This window comes from Phyllobates terribilis, unplaced genomic scaffold (assembly GCF_046119375.1).
Source record: "Phyllobates terribilis strain yellow unplaced genomic scaffold, ASM4611937v1 Scaffold_261__1_contigs__length_2674298, whole genome shotgun sequence".
Lineage (NCBI taxonomy): Eukaryota > Metazoa > Chordata > Amphibia > Anura > Dendrobatidae > Phyllobates > Phyllobates terribilis.
The window spans coordinates 743603-762500 of record NW_027363021.1 but is presented as its reverse complement, the minus strand read 5'-3'; the positions used below and the strand labels follow the sequence as shown (position 1 = coordinate 762500).

Sequence of the window (18898 nt, the reverse complement as noted above, 5' to 3'; positions counted from 1 at the left end):
TACAAAAACTAAACCAAAATGGATTTTCCTGGGAAATATGTTAAGGAACATTCTTTCCAGGGTAATGACTTGTATATAAGGCAAAATAAATAACCAAAAACAAAAATGCTCCTTCACACCTTGGGCTATGTTCACACACAGCGTTTTTGATGCGTTTTTTGCATTTTTGCATTGCTTTCAACCGTGACAAATGCATTCACCGGGAAATGGCATTTTAACATTTTACTACCTTATCTGGCCATGTGGTGTGTGAAACGTCATCAGACACATCCTGTTTCATTTATGAAGGAGGGATTGTGAAAGTCACAAACACTATTTTTACTGCCTTACTATTCTTAAAGGGCCAGCAAACGGCTGTGCTTTGTTGTTCCCATTATTAAAGAGTGGGTCTCCTATACTGTTATTGCGTATGCAGTGACTGCAAGGGCTGCCAAAAATTTGGACGCAACCCAATACCCCTTTGAAGAGACATAGAGGAGGGTCTCAGTAAAAAAAATATTTCCATTATAAAGGAGTGGGTCTCCTATAGTGGTAATGCCCATGCTGTGACTGCAAGGGCTGCCAAAATTTGGGAAAAACCCCACTAACAATTTAAAGACACAAAGAGCTGGGCACAGTAACGACATGTTCCCATTAGAAAGGATAAGGATCTGCTATACAGTTATAGGGTATGCAGTGAGACCAATAGCTGCCAAAATTTAGGAAAAACCATAGAGCTGGGCACAGTAACGACATGTTCCCATTAGAAAGGAGAGGGTCTCCTATCCAGTTATAGGGTATGCAGTGAGTCCAACGGCTGCCAAAATTTAGAAAAAACCCTCTTAACAATTTAAAGACACATGGAGCTGGGCTACAGTAATGAGTACGACATGCTCCCATTAAAAAGGAGTTGGTCTCCAATACTATTTGCCTATGCAGTGAATGCAACGGCTGCCAAAAATTACGAGGCACTCCAATGCCCCTTGCAAGAGATGTAGAGGTTGGAGGGCCTCCTGAAAACAATGTTCCCATTATTAGGTAGTGCGTCTCCCATACTGTTTGCCTATGCTGTGAATTCAACGGCTGCCAAAAATTTGGAGGAACTCCAATGCCCCTTGCAAGACACGTAGATATGGTGATATGGTAGATATGGTAGTGATATGGAGGAGGATGTGAAGGATGAGGAGACAGAGGAGGACAAGAGCAAATAGACAGAATCAGGAAGCGTATACCCATGTCTGGGTTTGAAGACAGAGGTGCATGGGAATACAGTTAGACCTACCAAAAAAAAGACACTGTATTTGAGTTTATGTTACGCTGCTATCATTCAGTGGTGTTGAGAAGTCTGGCCCAAACCAGCCTTTGATCATTTTTATGAGTCAGCCTGTCAGCATTTTCAGTTGACAGCGGCAGGGCAGGCCAGGACCTCCAAGGTGTAGAGAGCCAGTTCATGCCACGTGTCCAGCTTGGATACTCAATAATTATAAGGCACAGAGGAATCAAGGACTACATTGGCACGGCCGGCAACGTACTCCCTCACCATCTTCTGAAACTTTCCCCTCTTTGGGAGAGTACCCCGCGCCTCAGGACCTGTGCGGTGGGAGGGTCTGAGAAAACTGTCCCAGAACTTTGACAGTGTTCCCCTGCCTCTGCTGGATTGAATGTGTGTCTCTCTCGCCTGTACTCCTTGGTTGTCCAACGAACTGTGACCTCTGCCGCCAGCATTTTCAGATGGGAATTTTTTAAATAATTCCGCAGCAAGAGCCTTCTCGTACTGCACCATTTTATTAGTCCTGTCCTGGAAGGGAATAAGAGACAGAAAGTTCTCCTTGTAGGGTGGGTCTAGAAGTGTCACCAACCAGTAAGGACTGTCACCCAAAGTTTGGACAACGCAAGGATCACGGGAAAGGCAGCGTAACATAAACTCAGCCATGCGTGCCAGACTGCTAACAGGCAAGACTTCTGTGTCCTCACCAAGAGGATGACTGACCATGCTCTTCATGACTGGAAGCCATGGGATTTTATGAGCTGTCCCAGGCCAAGGGTATAGATTGAGAAGAGTAGGGGTCCTAGGACAGAACCTTGAGGGACTCCAACAGATTGGTGGCGGGATGAGTAGGTAGTGTGGGAGTGGGAGACGCTAAATGTTCAGTTGGAAAGGTATGAGGAGATCTAGGATAGGGCAAGTTCTTTGACTCCAAAGGAAGAGACGATCTGCAGTAGGAGGCAGTGGTCAACTGTGTCGAAGGCAGGGGACAGATCAAGAAGAAACAGTACAGTGAATTGTCTGTTAGCTTTGTCTGTAAGTAAGTCATTAGTAATTTTGGTAAGTACAGTTTTGGTGGAATGGTGGGGGCGGAAACCAGATTGTTGGTTATCGAAGAGAGAGATAGATGAGAACTGAGAGGAAAGTTCAGCGTGAACGTGTAGCTCAAGGAGTTTGGAGGCAAATGGGAGAAGCGATATGGGGCGTAGCTGGACAAGGCGGTTGGGTTGAGGGATGGCTTTTTGAGGATGGGAGTGCTTGTGGCAGGTTTGAAGGCAGAGGGGAAGGTACCAGAAGTTAGTGATAGGTTGAAAAGATGGGTTAGGGATGGGATGAGTGTGGGGGTGAGGTTGGGGGGGATGGGGTCGAGTGCACAAGTGGTGAGGTGTGATTTGGAAAGGAGACGAGTGAGGTCTCCTTCCATGATGTTGGAAAGGGAGGTTATGGGGGAAGGGCAATGGTCTGGGAAACAAAGGGGTTGTAGTGGTCGGACAGTAAAGATTTGCCGTGTTTGGTCAATCTTGTTTTTGAAGTGTGTGGCAAACTCCTCAGCAGAGATGACGGAGGTTGGAGGGGACAGTGGAGGGCGGAGGAGAGAGTTAAAAGTGTTGAATAACTGTTTGGGGTTGTAGGATAAGGAAGATATGAGGGTTGTGAAGTAGGCCTGCTTAACAGAGGTGAGGGCTGATTTGAATGCGAGTGTTGTTGTTTAAATGCAGTGAAGTCATCTTGCAAATGTGTTTTCTTCCAACGCCGTTCCGCAACCCTGGATGCTTGCCGAAGCGGTTTAGTGAGGGTGTTGTGCCAGGGTTGCCTATTGACTCGTCGCGCTCTGCCATGCACAAGAGGGGCGACTGAGTCAATAGCTGATGCAAGAGTGGCATTGTAGAAAGCAGTGGTGCTGTCAGTGTCGTGGAGTAAAGATATGGATGTCAGTGGTAGAACAGAGTCAGAGAGTGTGTGAGTGTCTAGATATGCAAGGTTTCTGAGGGGGTGTGCTAGTTGCTGGACATGTGTGACAGGTGAGGAGGACAGGGATGAGAAGTGAGTAGACGGTGGTCAGATAGGGGTAGGGGGGAGATTGTGAGGTTAGATAGGGAGCAGAGTTGGGTGAAGAAGATGAGGTCTAGTGTGTGTCCGTCTGTGTGGGTGGCTGAGGAGGACCACTGAGTAAGTCCAAAGGATGAAGTAAGCGACAGGAATTTGGATGCTGTTGACTGGCGAGTGTCAGTGGGGATGTTTAAATCGCCCATGATGATTGTGCAGTGTCAGAAGAGAGAAAGTAAAGAAGCCAGGTGGAGAATTGGTCAATAAAGGCAGTTACTGGGCCTGGAGGTCGGTATATGACAGCTACTTGGAAGGAGAGTAGATGAGGACAGAGTGGACTTCAAAAGAAGGGAGAGTAAGGGAGGGTAGAGGTGGGAAAGGGCTAAAGGTGCAGTTGGTAGAAAGGAGAAGACCCATTCCCTCACCATATCTGTTACCAGGGCGAGGAGTGTGGGTGAAGTGGAGGCCACTGTAACATAGCGCAGCAGGGGAGGCAGTGTCGGAGGGTGTCAACCATGTCTCTGTGATGCCCAGGAAAAAGAGATGACGAGAGGTAAAGAGGTCGTGGACAAAATGGAGCTTGTTGCAGACATAGCGGCCGTTCCAGAGTGCTCCAAAGAGAGGGAGCAGGGTGGGTGGGCATCAGCGGCACGGGTTTTACATAGGAGAGGTTGCGGTAGTTTGCAGTTGGTTGGAAGCGATAGGAGGGGGTATTGGTGGGAGGTGTGAGCTGTTTGGGTCCAGGATTGGGAGATATGTAGCCAGCAGTGAGGAGAAGCAGAGAGAGGGAGAGCAGGTGGGAGAAGGAGAGTGTCCGGCTTGTTTTATGTTTTGTTAGGATAGATCTGAGCTTGAGGAGCAGGTCTGCAGATGAGGTCAGGTGGGGAGGTAAGAGGGAAGGAGAGATGATTATTTGGTTAGAGGGTGCTGGGGTTTGAGGACAGCGAAGGAGAGTAAGGTTTAGTGGTGCCAAGAAACTAAGGGCGTAAGTAAGCATAATGAAGGTTTAAGTGTGAATGAGAAAGAGAAAGAAAACAGGATCATATCTCATTAGACTACCATTCACTGGTGTACACCACCATAATTATATCGAGTATAGACTGGGAAGGGAAAAGAGGAAAAGATGTGAATGGAAAATAAAATATAATGTTTATTGAAAATTACTATTAAAATAGATAAATTTGTGCAAAACGTGCATTAATAAATGCATACAGGGTCACAAGCTATCAAATGGTGACCCACAAAACCCGGTCCGTAGTGAGGTGGAAAAAATAGTAATAGAAATGCCTAACCCAGCCCCTAATTATTGGGTCATGGCTGTATATTATACACCTAAATTAGCCCAATGAGGCCCTTAGAAAAAGCCGGTATACCGGCGAAACGCGCGTCAGGGACCGAGTCCCGTGTTCTGATAGTATAGGTGGATAGGGAAATTGATTATACCAATGAATAACAGTGTAACATTCTGAGCAACTCTGATTAAAGCTCCTCTGGCTAACCTGTGATCCATATCCATCTTTTCCTCTTTTCCCTTCCCAATCTATATTTGATTGAGAAAGAGAAACTAAGCACAATTAGTAGATGGTCACTCGTACCTTCTGGTCACTTCTGGCGCATTTCTGGCATATTTCTGATAAAAACCCTTAAGAGCTAGATGTGCAAAGCTGGTAGAGGCAGACCCCAAAAGACTTGCAGCAAAAGGTGGTCCTACAAAGTATTGACTCAGGGGGGCTGAATACAAATGCACATCACAATATTCAGATTTATATTTTTAAAAGTAATTCAAAAACCATGTATCAATTCCTTTACACTTCACAAATACTTGCTACTTAGTGTTGGTAAATCACATAAAATCCCAATAAAATACTTTAAGTTCATGGGTGTAACATGAAAAAATGTGGGAAGGTTGACGGAAAGGTTCAGTGGAAAGGCGCTGTAAATGTTGTGGGGTGAAACAGATGAAAGAAAAAAACACCACACACAATTTGCCATTAATGCTTTGGTCTTGTTACGGCATTCACAGTGCAGTAGCAATGATATGTTAACTCCTTTCATGTCAGTACTAGTGATGAGCGAGTAGGTTTCATTAACTCTTTCTGTGAGCATGCTCGTGTGCTCGCCGAGTATTTTGGTGTGCTTAGCATTTCTTTTAATGTTGCTGCGCCTGCAAGTGTCACGGCTGTTAGACAGCTGTGATACATGCAGAGATTGTCTGTTTGACAGGCAATCTCTGCATTTGTCACAGCTGTGGGATAAATAAAGTGATATTTTAACATTATTTAATCACTCTTGGGGCCTTGAACATGTAACTGATCCATTCAGTGAGTGTGCAGGTGTCGAAATAAAGTCATCCGTTTCGGACTGCCCCTTTATTCCTCCATCCTGTTATATATTTTTTGTTATATACAAATTGCTAGTCATTTTAAAGGGAATCATAAAATGAAGATAATCCAGCTCAACGAACCGTGAATAGGCTCTTTTTCACACAAAGTGCGTAACAGAGGACAAGGTCAGCATTACAGCCAGAAGGAATGCGACGTGAACGCGTTTCAGGTGACAGATCACCCTTAGTCATGACTTATCTGCAGACATCGGGCTAATCTCCAGGTTAATAGCGTTAGGAAGGTGACTGGCTGCCATCCCGAGAATGAGCACAAGGGAGAAAATTAACTTTATTCCTCCTGTGAGCCGCCAGCTTTCAGTCATGCAGGTGTGCCTTTTGTCACCAATCTGTACACAGTAAGCAATGGTTGTAAGCACGCCCCAGCCCTTTGACTGACAGCTAGCTCTACAGTGCATCAGTGCAGAGCCACCTGTCAGTGGAAGTTCCAGGGCGTGCTTACTGCCACTGCTCACATTGTATGGAGTGGTGAATAAAGGCACGCCCTGCATGACTGAAAGCCGGCGGCTCACAGGAGGAATAAAGTTCATTTACTCCCATGTGCCGCACATTCAGTATAGTGGCCAAGCACTTCCTAATGGTATTACCCTGCAGATTAACCCTACATCAGCAGGTTAATAGCGTTATCCAATGTGACAGGTTCCCTTTAACTTAAAGGATCATGTTCACAACAGGAAAAGTCTTCAAACGCTTGTTTCTAATCTATTACTAGTTATTGGCCTTCTTGGTTGATGGCGTGTGGTGTGGAGTATTTTTACCGAATACAAGTTTCCATTTTGATAAAAAACAACACATTTTTACCCACATGGAGGCGAATTCCCTCCTCTTCACCAGCCTCCATTATTGGTTTTATCAGATCGTATACTCACTTTATCAAAGTTTAGTGGGTACTGTGCTGCAAACTCCAGCTGACGGACCACCACTTCATTAGGAGCCACGTTTCTGTTCCTCGTGTCCCGCAGAATATTGGTCAAGTAGACGTCATCTAACCTCTTTATGGCCGCATTAATCAATGTGCTGTATACATTGATATTTGGATGGAATCCACAAATCTGTAAAACAAGTTACCGATCAGATCCTTGTCACTTGTTTTCTATAAAAAGGCAAATCAGTTTAAAAATGACATTATTTTCTAGACTTTATCAAGTAGGAGTAAAAAAAAAGACACTAAATAAACTATGTAAACTAGCAATGTCATTAACGCCATGTCTTCCAGGAGCTGTAAACCATCTTTTTCTTTACGACATGCCCTAGCGAGATTGCAAAAGGAATGGATGTTTGGTGCAATGCCTCTCTGTGCCATCATAGGCAACAGCTGCTGTAAAGAGACCATTCAGACGATCAGTTTTTACACTGTACGTGTGGCATGAAGTGTGGAAGAATCTGCACTAAGTTTCAGCATGTGTCAGTGTTCTCCATGACAGCCAACCAGATGCCACGTTTCATTTTACCAGGGCAATAAAAGAAGAGCTCTGATTGGCTGTTATGGGTATCACTGTCCGTTTCGACAAAAAGTTTGTTTCTGCATGAGGCCCGACGCATTTTCAGAAAAATGGAAATGCTAAAATCTGCATTAAACAGTATTCACACATAAAATATTGCTGCGTCCAACTGAATGTTGCATTTTGGCGGCAGCGCACAAAACGCCTTCATATAGGCTAAGGGCACAATTCCCTGCCGAAGCGCAAATTCACACAAGCACAATGCTTTGTGTTCAGGGGAAAAAAAGGCCATTTTTGATCCGTACAGCGTCCATTTGTCATCCATAACTAAAAAAAAACTAATAGAAGGCCAGACACACTTTCCTATGTAATCTATGCAGTGCGTCCGGTAAAACATACCTGCCACACGGATTGTGTCTGATTGTTGTGCAGCCTTTGAAATCTACGGTTATATCTCATTAAAAAAACGGATGGATGAGATAAGCGCCTGTAGCCATTATTCCCCCACAGTCTGGTGGTCAATCCATTCATGTGGAATATTACACTGGGTGACATGGACATCACACAGACCAAAAACACAAATGGAGGAAATCTTTCTTGATGGTGCGGCCAGAAAAAGCAAAAGGCCTCATTCACACATCATGTTGCACGTGGAGGTTTATCCCTTTTTTCATGGATACATCACATACCCAGTATAATCTATGGTGCTATTCACATGTCCGTCTGTCTGTCTTTTTCCGATATCACAGATGAAAAGAGCCGATACAAGTCTATGGGTCTGGGCAAAAACATTCAGCACCCGGATGGCAAAGAATAGGAGAAGCTCTGTAATTCAAGGATTTATTTATCCATCCGTCAAACATTGATGGGAAAAACGGACACACAGACCGAACACTGATGACACACGGAACAAACACTGCTGACACCAGGGCCATTTTTTCCATGTACGTGGTTAAATATGGACATGTAAATGAGAAAATTTGTCATACTTTAGACTCTTTTGCTGGCTTGCCTTGCATCACTTTTTTGCCCCCCAATTTTCAAGCAATTTAGTGCATGCTGTTGTATTTAAAGCCATGCCCCTTCTGTCAAAGCCATGCCCTATCTTTCAAAACTATGCCCCTTCTTCAAAGCCATGCCCCTTCTTTCAAAGCCATGCCCCTTCTTTCAAAGCCATGCCCCTTCTTTCAAAGCCATGCCCCTTCTTTCAAAGCCATGCCCCTTCTTTCAAAGCAATGCCCCTTCTTTCAAAGCCATGCTCCTTCCTCAAAGCCATGCCCCTTCTTTCAAAGCAATGCCCGTTCTTTCAAAGCCATGCTTAGAAACAATTAGGCAGATATATAAAAGTGTAGTTTCTATATGAATCGGTTGGAACTGTGGCGTCCCTGAGGGTTCAGTCGCCACAGGGGTACTGCACCTCAGATCGAGGTGTGGTATCTCCTCTCCGAGGTAAGGATGGAGCACCACACGGGACCCAGCCTCAGCACTCAACACTACACCACTCCTGTCCTGTGGGGGGCTTATATGCACCAGGGTGCTGCCCCAGTCGGGATAGAGGAGATGGGGGGAGACCAAAGATAGGGGGAACCATGTAGTGGGTGAGGGTGGAGGACACACTTTTAGGTTACACTTACTGATACATATTTAATACACGGCCATCTTAGGTTCAAGGTCTTTGATTGTGATCTTCATCACTGATGGTGGCTTTCTGCTGGAACCTGCAGCTTGTTGAAGATACACGGTCCTCGTACTCTGGCCTTGAGACGAGGAGCGGGTTAGAGTTACCCGCTGTCTCTACCCGGTCAAGGTCCCTACCTAAGAAGGCCTGGAGGGGAGCGGAGGAGAAGTCATCCGATGCTGGCCCACGAGCAGCTACCCCGCTCAGTGTAAGAGTTCCTCCGTGGAGAGGCACAGGACTTGACCCGGAGGGTCGCAGAGGCTCAGCGACTGGCCGCCGCGGAGTGGCAGGAAGAGATGCTCAGCAAGATCCGGGCCCGCCGGCAGAGCTCTGCAGCCCTATCTACGAGGACCCCAACTCAGGCGGAGGAAACCCCAGAGGCCGCGTGCAGTCCAGGATCGGGTAAGAAGCAAACCCCTGTCCCGGGCGCTGGACGCAAGGAGGCCCTCCTGGATCTGATTCCGGCACCCTTGTCCCCGGGCGTCGTCGTATGGGAGCAGCTCCTGGCTCCGGAGCTGGAGGCCCAAGTCACGGTCACCGACGGAGGCCTGCAATGCCTTCCGACTCCCGGCCCCGAGGAGCCTGTGCCTACTGGTGATGCCACCTACCCCAACCCGGACAGGTCCGCATCAGCAGAGGACCTGCAGCAACCCCTGCTGTCGCCGCTACCTGCGCCTCCGGTCGCCTGCCCGGCGGCAGAAGAGATGGCCTGGGACAACCAGGGAGTGGGGGGGGGACCTGAAGGGCTTCCCCTAGGAGACCCGGGCTGAAGCGCAGAGGAGGAAGGAGTTTTGCAGCAAGGAGCTCCTCCAACTCGACAGGGAGCGGTGGGAGAGGAGGATCCGCTGCGAGCGCCTGGAGGTGCGCGCTAAGGCCGCAAAGTCGAAAGCCCGCCAGGCGGAGGCCACCCATCCAAGCCCCCGAGAGGAAGGGCTGATTGTCACACTGACTCTGCGTACAGGAGGTCAGGGGCCTAAGCTGACCCTAAGCTGGGGACCTGACTAATCCCTCTACCTGGAGGTACTGTTAAAGGTACAGAGGTCCAGGCCGCCAGCGTAACCCCTACCTCCTGAGGATCCCTGCACCTCAGTAATCTAGTCCTGAGAAGGACCCCGATCACAACAATAGGGGAAAGGAAATAATATGCCAACACTCAGTACTTAGACGAACGAGACAGTACAAGGGTCAAACCAAAAACCACCTTGCATACAAAAACTACACCACAACTACAGAGGGAACACCAACGGGAAAGGAGATAAATGATAAAGCGAGGAAGAGAAAAACCCACACCATATACACTTAGCTTAGAACTCCAAAATACCACGATCCGCTCTGTTAGTCTGTATGAAATGCTTTCACCGACACTTCCCTAACAGACCGGCAGGCATATGAAGGAGTCCTACCACTGCAGCATTGATTGCAGCTGGGCGAGGCTGAACCTTGTCTAGCACAGAGAGAGAGAGTTAACTCCCTCACTGCCGAAAAACACAAAACACTAAAAACTCAGCTGCGAGAAGTCAGGCTGTGTAATCGTGACGATCTTCGTGGCGACACACCCGTGACACTGATAGTCCGCTTCCACCAGGAGGCGGGGTGGGGCTGGGCTTCATCCGGAGCCCCCAGGTTGCCCAAGACGTCTTCGTGAGCAGACGGGACGTCGAACCGCAGCTGAAGAGGGATCACTCTGGCCAGAACCTCTACCCGGGTGACTTCGTATTGTACACCCGCCACCACGGGGAGCGTGGGTGGTACGCCCTGGACGTCCACAAGGTGTTCAAGGGTGATGCCCCCGCGGACCTGCCGGTAGGGGACCGGTCTGGCTCCGTAGGAAAGAATGAGCCTTTTCCCCGGTGGAAGTACCTAGACTGAGCAGCCCCGGAGGTTGCACCTCCCTGTTTGACTTGTTGCTGTTTATGTTTAATTATGTTTTTCCTCCCGGTTTAAAGAGACATTTGTCCCTGCGGACGCTAGCAGTAGACAGACTCATTTCTGTATATAGTTTTGCATCTCTTTAGGTGCTCCCTATTGGTTTTATGTGAAAACCACTTCTACTTCTACCTCAGACCTCAGAAGTAAAACCTGTCTGGAGTGGCTCTCCTGGAGGTCCAACTTAGGATCTCCATGCCCTGCAGCCACCCCAGGGCCCAAGTTGAGAGTCGATGAGGGTTTGGGACAGGTCCCTCATGCTGCTGAACTGACTCTTTTTCTATTTTTCTACTGAACTGTCTACATGCATAATGTCTTCTTAATGTTTTATATATTTTATACTATTTATCTCCAACGTTTAAGTATCTGAGCCTCCCATAAAGGGAAGATAGTTTTATTGTTATAAAGCATAAAAAGTCTGTACCTATGCTTTGCTCTCTTTCTAGCCCGCGGACGTGCTGTGCTTCACCAGGGGGGAATGTGGCGCCCCTGAGGGTTCAGTCGCCACAGGGGTACTGCACCTCAGACCAAGGTGTGGTATCTCCTCTCCAAGGTAAGGATGGAGCACCACACGGGACCCAGCCTCAGCACTCAACACTACACCACTCCTGTCCTGTGGGGGACTTATATGCACCAGGGTGCTGCCCCAGCCGGGATAGAGGAGATGGGGGGGGGAACCAAAGATAGGGGGAACGATGTAGTGGGTGAGGGTGGAGGACACACTTTTAGGTTACACACTGATACATATTTAATACACGGCCATCTTAGGTTCAAGGTCTTTGATTGTGATCTTCATCGCTGATAGTGGCTTTCTGCTGGAACCTGCAGCTTGTTGAAGATACACTGTCCTCGTACTCTGGGCTGGAGGTGAGGAGTGGGTTAGAGTTAACCGCTGTCTCTACCCGGTCAAGGTCCCTACCTAAGAAGGCCTGGAGGGGAGCGGAGGAGTAAAGCTCCACAGGCAAAAGGATCCCAGGAGATACGGACGGAGCAGCATACACCCCCTGTATTTCTTACTCTGGCCTAGTCAGAGGGATTCCTGCTGCAAGAGGGGTACCAGCCCCCGATATCTGACTCTGTTACTTCACGTCTCAGTCGGAAAAGCCCAGAGGCCTTCTGGATCCCTAAGGGGGATATGGACGGAGCGGCGTACGCCACCCGTATCCCTTAAACTGCGCTGATGCAGCGGGAACCGGCCTTTCACCAAGTTCATACCACACACACAGTCAGGAGGAGACTTAATGGGAGAACTCACCAAGGAGAGGAACATTCTGGTCCAGGGGTCTCGTTAAATGCACCTAAACTACCCGGAGTGTGCTGAACCCCTTCCTGGTGGTCGCAGCGCGCCGTGAGGAGCAAGGAGAAGCTTTGTGCTTACTACTGAAACAACGCGAGTAAAGCTTGGAAGACTTCACCCCTTGCCTCCGTTATCCTGTCCTGCGCGGCACCGCACACACACCACCAACCTCCAGACTTTCCTCTCTCTCTGCCCTGAGGCCCTGCTCCGCCTGTGGGGAGTAGTACCAGCTGAGCTGCCACGACACCCGCCTCAGAGGACTGACGCAGCGCTGGTGGTAATCACCGGGAACCACAGGTGGCGTAGTCGACAAATAACCACTCATCTGCTAGCCCATATTTTTAATGTGTGCGCCCTGGGCACGGACCGGGTCAAGGCCGCGACTGCATCCCCCTCTTCCACCGGCCCATCGTCCAAGTACACCTTTCCCAGGGAGGGCTAACGCTACCTGAGTAGTAGTGGGTCACACAGAACCATTTGCTTTGGATCGTTATTAAGCCATAGTAAAAAAAAAAAAAGGTATTCACTTTTAAGAAAAAAATATATATGAAAAGTCAGGCAGATCTGTCACACACTTTACAAATGATTTCATGCAGCAAATATAATCCCACAATGCGGTAACATCATTCACCTACTGTACCTCAGCCTCTTTACTGTCAGATAGCGTGGATCTTCTCACAAGCCGTGTTAATTATTTTATGATGGCTTTTTAACATTTAAATGATAAAATAAAAACCATTCCCTTACCAAAGCCGACTGCAGCTTCAGAGTTTTACTCCTCTTCAACACCAAAGTGTTAAAAAAGGTGAGATCTGGCTGTACTCCGTAGGCGTCCATAGTGGCCAGGACGGCAGATTCTGACCCCACTTCTGCTCTCATGACTGCCGCTAGGAGGGTGAAGGTCTTTATTGTAGGACAGACGTGGTCTTCTTTCTTCTTCTGAAGAACGCCCCCTAAGCCGCCAATCAGTGCCAATCGGTCAGATGGGGTATTGACATTCGCAAGTGACACAATTTTTCCCGTATTTACAGACAGGTCCAGGAGGTTTGGCACATTACTGGCATCAAAAGAGGGCACGCTGGGAAAATGGTCAGCCGTACTCACCACGGCCAGTGCCTGTGAGCCTGCCAAGTCCTCAGCTGTGCCATAGTTGCCACTTGGAATTGAGGAATGGCCCAGGAGCATGGGCTGCCCACCTCTCCAGGACTATCCTTTCTTTTCTTCACTTGCTGGCTTTTCCTGTCTTGCTTCTCTTTGCTGCACTTAAAGTCAGGGCTGCCAGTTCCTCAGAGTGCGTGAGTAAATGTAGAGCGTCAGCGGTGTCTCCAATCCCACAGTCTCGGGGGACACAAAGAAGCAGGTTATAGGTGATTACATCCGGCTTTACCCCCATGTGCCACATCTGCCTCCAGACCTGAAGCACAAGATGGCGTATACAGTCATTATCCACATTACATTCACGCAAATATGTACACCCCGTCACAGAGAAAGCAGTAACTGGACACGGACTAGCTGGCATGTAAAGGCAGTACCCTATTATAATGATGCTCCCATATGTCAGAGGGTCACATTGGTAAAGCCGGTGCCCTCCAGGATGAAAAGCTTTGTGGAGGGCTTGGGCCATTTACTTATATCATTTCCAAACGTGTGTCTACATAATAAATAGGCAACTTCTACTAGTAAATTCTGTGCTATTTTCTGTATCTGTGAAGCCTTGCCCGCTGGTTTTCCCATGGTCTCCGAACAGCGCGCCTACCCGTGTAATAAGACCCCGATGCCAGCGCGCCTACCCGTGTAATAAGACCCCGATGCCAGCACGCCTACCCGTGTAATAAGACCCCGATGCCAGCGCGCCTACCCGTGTAATAAGACCCCGATGCCAGCGCACCTACCCGTGTAATAAGACCCCGATGCCAGCGCGCCTACCCGTGTAATAAGACCCCGATGCCAGCGCGCCTACCCGTGTAATAAGACCCCGATGCCAGCAAGCCTACCCGTGTAATAAGACCCGATGCCAGCGCGCCTACCCGTGTAATAAGACCCGATGCCAGCGCGCCTACCCGTGTAATAAGACCCGATGCCAGCGCGCCTACCCGTGTAATAAGACCCCGATGCCAGCGCGCCTACCCGTGTAATAAGACCCCGATGCCAGCAAGCCTACCCGTGTAATAAGACCCCGATGCCAGCGCGCCTACCCGTGTAATAAGACCCCGATGCCAGCGCGCCTACCCGTGTAATAAGACCCAATGCCAGCGCGCCTACCCGTGTAATAAGACCCCGATGTCAGCACGCCTACCCGTGTAATAAGACCCCGATGCCAGTGCGCCTACCAGTGTAATAAGACCCCGATGCCAGTGTGCCTACCCATGTAATAAGACCCTGATGCCAGCATGCCTAACCCTGTAATAAGACCCCAATGCCACAGCGCCTACCCATGCAATAAGACCCCGATGCCAGCACGGGTATTCCGACTGGCCATTACAGGTTGCAGATGGAACTGCCGTTGGGGGGGGGGGATATGCCAACCGAAGACAGCGAAAATCATGCAAAACGTCAAAAAATAACTTATCAGCATGCTGCCTACTGTAACAGTCCACCTAAAGTGGCCGACCGCTGTATTCCCTTTGTTACTAAAAATCTGGCACAAAATCCTTATCTACTGGCCAGTCTAATCACTGGCCAGTCTAATCACTGGCCAGTCTAATCACTGGCCAGTCTAATCACTAGCCAGTCTAATCACTAGCCAGACTAATCACTAGCCAGACTAATCACTAGCAGTCTAATCACTAGCCAGTCTAATCACTAGCCAGTCTAATCACCAGCCAGTCTAATCACTAGCCAGTCTAATCACTAGCCAGTCTAATCACTAGCCAGTCTAATCACTAGCCAGTCTAATCACTAGCCTTGCGCCAAACTTCTGACAGAAATCTCCTATCAGAATCGCAAGAAAGGAATCAGCAGGCGATCTCTTAGACCAGTCTGAACTAGGACTAAGTAAAGGAGCTAATACAATATAAAGAGGTGAAACTGTTACCAAAGCCTTGCTATTCCGCTCACAGTAACGTCTGAGCCAGCGTCGCTGACACCTCTGCAGGCCGATTTATGCTTTTAGAAAAGTCACATGAGTATCACTACACATGAGACTTCTGCAGCCGGACAGGAGTCCTGCCCCGGCTTCTGCCCTCCACCACGCGTCATCTACAAATATGACAGGCGGGTGGGAGACGCCACATCTCTACTTAGATAAATGTCCTGCTTTATCTCCTGGGCATTGGCACAAGGACGGGTATGTGCCTGCGGGCCGTCAGCATCTTCCCTGAGGAGAGCGGGCACCTTCCCGGCCGCCGCACACCGGAGATGCAGGTCCGGTGCAGGAATAACTGTGTTCCTTTGGCAGGATTGCCAGAACTTGTTCCCTCTACTTGTCGGCACCACCTGGACTAACTACACAGCAATAAATCTCCCCTCCTGGCAGTGATGTGGAGCAGGTTGCTCTGTAGCTGCACGCTCCGGCCCCCCAGAGCCTGAGTAGTACAGACATACACTACATGGCTGCACAGACCACCAGAGGGAATAACGGACATAATAAAGGTGGACAGGATAGGGGGAAAATAACCACATGGATGCAATTAAAGGGTTATTGCCAAAATAGAAAATCATCTCTTATCCAAAGGTTAGGGGATAACTTACTGATCACTGAGGGTCTGACTGCTGGAACCCCTAGCAAAGCCAAGAACAGGCAGCATGCTCAGCCTCCCCTCCATTCACTGTCTATAGGACTGCCCAAAATAGCCAAGAGCAGCGCTCCACTAGTTCTGGCAGTCCCACAGACGATGAGTACGACGCGGCCAGGGGATGGGGACGACTCGGTACCCGGGCCTTTGCCTGGTTTTGGGGATGTCGCGGTGGTCGGCTCCTGGGCCCGTACCCTGGGGTCACTCTTGAAAAAGGGGATTGCAACTTGGATAAAATAAATAAACAGTTTGTGACGCCACCTGTGGTACTTGGTAATGATTACCAGCGCTGCTTCAGACCTCCGGGGGGGTGATGGGATGGCAGCTGAGGTGTTTCTGCTCCCCACAGGTGGAGCGGGCCCCCGGGGCAGTGTGGAATTTGGTGGGAGGTGATGCTGGGACTTGTAGTGCAGGCGGGATGGTGCAGCAGGAGTAACTGACAGAGACAGGGGATTCGCTTCAATATCTTTACTGGTGCGGATGTCAGGTACGCTCCAGGGTACTCAGTAGGATGGGTGCACTTCAGGACTTCTCCCCAGTGAGCGGGTATAAGGCCTCCTGGTCCATGTCTGCCTCTCTGTATGCTCCTGGCCAGCCTGCAACGGGGCCTAGCTTATGTGTCGTGCTGTTCCTTCACCTGTCGCTCGGTAGTAGAACCTTCTGCTGGCAACCACTATCCCTGGTAGTCGGGGCCTTCGTGGTTCCTGGTCCTGTAATGGGTCTAGCTTCAGGTCTGCCAGGGACTTGTAGTCCTCCTGGAATGCCGGTTGTCCCTACTGGGTATAAAGGACCCTGTAGGCGCGGACCCGGTGTCCGGTTTGTATCTTCGGTGTGAGCCTTGTGATGCTCCTCTGCCCCTGTCGGGGAAAAAGAGAATATATATATTTGTAACTTTTATATTCTTGTAACTTTTATACGCTTTTTTGTTAATGTACTAACCACCATTTTGTGTCATATAACAATAAGCTTTCCTTGCTACGTAATACTCAAATCGAAATTTAAACTAAGACATTTCCAGTGTTGCCAGGACTTATTTCAGAGAAACGAAACAAGATTATAAGCTGACGGCTGCAATATCTGCCCAGAGACTGAGATAAGGAGATGTGGACCAATCAGGAGTGGCCAGACACTGGACTTTCATGGTTTACCCCGCCCCGGACAACCCCTTTTCCCTCCCATTATGTAGTGTATTTAGATTTGTGTATGTAAAAATAAACGCAGAACATTGCTGAGGACGTTGACTGTAGTAGTCTTCTGAGCATGCTCTGAGCTTGAACCAGCTTGTTGTCTGACTCATTCTTTGAATGGTTGACCCATGCTCATAGTTTGAATTTGGAGTGACTGGAGGACGAGTGGAATGTCATCACGACCCCCACAAATGGCGCCCAACGTGGGGCGTGGCTAGCGGTACGCCGCCCTCCCGGACCCATATTGCTGACTTCCCTGGTGGTGACCGCGGTGGCTGAATTTGAGGCCTGATCAACCTCCATCGAACACGGTAAGTTGAGATGTATTTTATATGTCTCACTTGCCTGTGTGTCAGCCGCAGCGGTTTCTGTGGGATTGTCAGGTTGGATCTGGGTGGGTGACCGGTCGAGTGGTGAGACCTTGGGCGTCCCGCACCACGTCCTGAACCAGCAAGTGTTAAACCGAGTGACGTCGCATGCCTGCGCGTGCTCGTGTGCACACCACCTCCTCCTCCCCCGGTCACTGTACTTTTCTTAGATAGCTGCCTCCCGTAACTGATAGTCGAAGTTTCAAAGCATTCCTGAATTGTAGTGTAAGGTGTTGTGCTGTCAGAATCTGTGACGAATTGAGGAGTATTCTTCGTCTAATACAGAGACTGCTGTAAAGTCAAGGTTAGGAAACAGTGTATTGAGAGGTGTACTCTACACTGACGGGTGGTGCCGTAGTAGGAAAGAAGACGAATTGAGAGGTGCTCTTCGTCTTATACAGAGAAACCTCATAAGGAGGGGTTCTGCTGTCAGGGTGCCGTGGTGAGTCGTACTGTAAAGTCGCCATTCAAGGTTAGGGAAGGGACAGATTGAGAGGTTACTCTCTGTCTTATCAGTGTATTGAGAGGTGTGCTCTACACTGACGAGTGGCGACCTGTCGGCTGCACCAGTGATCTGAGTCGCGACAGATCATTGCATTCTATAAGAAAATGTTGTGTATATTCAAATTTGAAAGATCTCGTAAGTTGCGGAATGCTGCTGTAGGAGTTAAGCCAATTAGTGGAGTTACGGGAAGGCAAGAAGGCAAGAAGAATGTTAGGAATTTGTATAACATGATAAGCTTATCCAGTACAGGCAGGCTTTAGTTTTCAGTTTGGAAAGAATGTGTTACACAGAAGTTGGGAAAGTTGGGTGACGACTTTTGCATCAGGCTCAGGCACATCTTAGAGTAGATGGTGCAGGGGGGAACAGAGAATGCCGAGCCTTTGTTCGGATACATGAAAGCTGCAGATTGTGATTTGTTATGTGCCCTCAAATTGGCCGTAACCCCGTTGATGCCTGTTACTACACCTTTCCCTGCCCCCAAGAACAATCCCACCCCCACTCCCACCTCCTCCCTCCAACGGCCATCTTACTACACCTTTTCCTGCCTCCAAGAATAATCCCACTTCCATTTTAACTCCTCCCTCCCACGGCCATCTTGCTACACCTCTTACTTGTTGTGAGAGGCCCGGAAAGCCCCAATCCAGCCTATATCCACTACTAGATCCGTCCGGTGCATATTACCAGCCACCAGCACAGGTGGAAAAGCCCGTAGTCCCAGAGTACCCATCTGAAACTAATGTGATACCCTCTGCTCCAGTCCACGATGCTGAGACGCTTCCCCTGTTTCCTATGGGAGTCACCCACAACCCTGGGGATATCCTCCTCAACCCCCCCAGAATTTCAGGCCAGACTGCTCTCCCTCCGCCAACATACTGTTACTCAAGACGATACGGAGCCAGATGAGGGATGGGCTCAAGATACTCCAGCCCCCCCCCCTTTACCCCATACGTTTCCTATGGCATCCTCCGCCCCACATTCATTGCCCATACTCCGGCCCTTGCTCCAAGCAACTGCTGAAAGAGCACCACCCCCCCAGCCCCTCAGAAGTCTGGGACCCCTGCCGCTCCC

General features: G+C 49.0%; 2 pseudogenes; one reads left to right on the top strand and one right to left on the bottom strand.

Annotated features, from left to right (window-relative positions):
• Positions 1–1522, bottom strand: part of LOC141219306 (pentatricopeptide repeat-containing protein 1, mitochondrial-like) — a 26425-nt pseudogene extending 24903 nt beyond the window's left edge.
• The window catches only part of LOC141219308 (pentatricopeptide repeat-containing protein 1, mitochondrial-like), a 704077-nt pseudogene that overhangs the window by 636626 nt on the left and 48553 nt on the right, over positions 1–18898 (top strand).